The sequence below is a fragment of the Abramis brama genome (genome assembly GCF_963993115.1).
Source record: "Abramis brama genome assembly, chromosome: 6".
Taxonomy (NCBI): domain Eukaryota; kingdom Metazoa; phylum Chordata; class Actinopteri; order Cypriniformes; family Leuciscidae; genus Abramis; species Abramis brama.
In genome coordinates this window covers 13,438,018-13,440,581 of record NC_139968.1, presented here as the reverse complement: position 1 = coordinate 13,440,581, position 2,564 = coordinate 13,438,018, and positions in this window count along the sequence as shown.

The following is a 2,564-nucleotide window of genomic DNA, read 5'->3' as shown; positions in this document are numbered from 1 at the left end:
GGTCATTTGCCTGCTTTATTGGGACATTCAGAGACAAGTGTCATCTGGCGGTAGTCAACAACATCCCTCCACCTGCTCAGCCCAGACCATCCGTCACAACATACACCGCCCTGTCTGAAACTCATATACTAAATAAGGTCTGATGTCATGCCCCCTGGTGACTGTGAATCTACAACAGCAGTTTCTGGTTCAGTTTTATAATTTAAAGTAAAGAAACAAAGGACAGGTCCAACCTAATCCTAGATCAGCAATATTTGTCTGAGATGTGTTGTCTGTGAACATTGACTAACAGGATGGGACCTTTCTTTGGGGAGTGGTTAGACATCTGTCATAACTGCTTTTGTCCAGTAGAGGACAGAATGAACACAAAAAAGAAGGGGGGAAAAAAAGAAGAAAATCAGCAGTATATTGAAAAGAAACAGATTCAGTATGTCCTCCTAAACAACCTTTTGACAGCTTTTACTTTGAAAATTGCCCTAAAATCTATGACGTCCATACAACAGAGGCAGTTTTACAGCCAAATACCAGTAAATCTGAGCCAAACATCATTAATCTAGAACATCCAGAACCTGTCATAACATTGTCCCCAACCCATCAATCATGGGTGCTCCGCAAGGTCAAGAAAGACAGAGAGAGGAAGAGAGATACAAAAGGACAAAAGAAACAGGAAGTAAGGAGAAATAGTAGAGACATTGCATTGCAAGCACTAAAAGTGGAAAGGATATGAAATGACCCATTGAACTTGCAAGTATGCAATCATTTATGACATCTCTCCTTACACATAGAACCTTTTTGGCATAAAGTGTTCTTTAAAATCGAGTCAAGAACCCTATATGGTTCTTTATAGAACCTTTTTTTGTAAGTGTGTGATTTTAGCTTATACTGTATATAGGTATCACATTTTCTAAAGGAAATGTGGTGCTTCTCCACTCAGAAGCTGCATTCACGTTGCTAGGGTGTTCTGGAAGGTTACTAGGGCATTGCTAAATGGTTGCTATGGGGTTTTAGGCGGTATCTTGGTGGATTCTTATGATATAAATGGTCAGTAGGTGACTCTTCCCTTTTTAATTTGCCAGATCAAAATTTCGATCACATTGCCAAGAAACGTAATAGTTCTTCTCAACAAGTTGCAAATTTTGAAGTTTAATTCATGTTTTTAGCACAAATTAGGGCTTGTTCAAATCCCCAAATACTCTTTTGTTACTTCGGCTACAAATTTGACTGTTACAAGACATGACTGTGTGATTGTTATTAATCCCTTGACTTCTTAGCTTCATATGTACGCCCAAATTTCCCTCAGCGGGACAAATGAGGTATCACTATCATGTAAGTGCTTTGAAAAGTGTAAAATCGGATCAGACAGTATATTTTAAGGTATTTGATTATTGCTGTTCTCCTAAGGCAGTTCATCCCTGGAGTTTTCCTCCCTGGAGTTAAACCACGATTATAGCAGCTTTTCCTCAAGGGGTTTCTTGTCTTTATGGCAATGGTTTGCACCACATACTGTAACACCATTTTACTGCATTCTCAGACCATGCTTTCATGCAAACCACCACCTGGCTCTCATCTCAAGCGCAGTGCTGAAAAGACATTACACTTATAGTTAAGATAACAGATCTGCCAGAGGTATTTCCATCATACTTAAGTTATCTCCTCCAGTCCTGCCATTACAGACTTCCCACTGGTGCACAACAGCCCTTACCCGAGTATTTCAAGGCTGCGGATTTCAAAAGCATCGTAAGCCATCGTAAGCCACCAATGGTCTCTACGATTAAACTCTTCATGCAAACCCCATTTTTTGCAAGTGGGACATTAAATGACATACCCAAACTTACTTAGCTCAAGATGCTTTTGAGAAACAGCCCAGGTCAGTCGACACAATATATTCTTGTCAAATATATGATATAAATGCTTATGTTAATTTATTCTTGTATTCTTGTTTGCCCTGATCAAACCAATGTAGTGGCACTACAATACTTGGTGTCATGGGGTACTTTGATATGTAAATGACTGAATGATGATCATCTTCATGCATAAAATGTCCATAGAAATTCAGTATTGTCATAAATTACCATGTTCAGCAACACAAATGCTATTTCTGGTACATTTACATATTCAGCTTCAACTTCTTGGTTGGTCAGGTAATCTAGTGAGTGTTTGATGACTATTTTTTGTCATTTCTAATTTAGGCTATTAGGCTACCTATATGGTATTTCTTCACGTTTTGTTTGCATTTTATAAGTAGCCTGTTTGTAAGTTATAGCTAGCTTATGTATAGGCTAATCGTACTGTGCAATGAAACTTAATGAAATGTTTTGTAACGACAGCAATGGTCTTGAGTCTATTTAACGCGCGTTTGTTTCTTTAATATTACTAAAAAGTTCGTTCGCATTATTATTCGAAAAGGCTTCTATAGTGTGGGGCACATTAGACAAATAAAATCCGCAAACCGTGTCTTTAGTTGAGCGCTGAACGGCTCCTGAGGAGATGAGGATGTTGATGAAGTGGGCGGGAAGCGCGCGGGTGGCGCGAGGCGGAGTTTGTCATGCACGCGCCGTCACCGT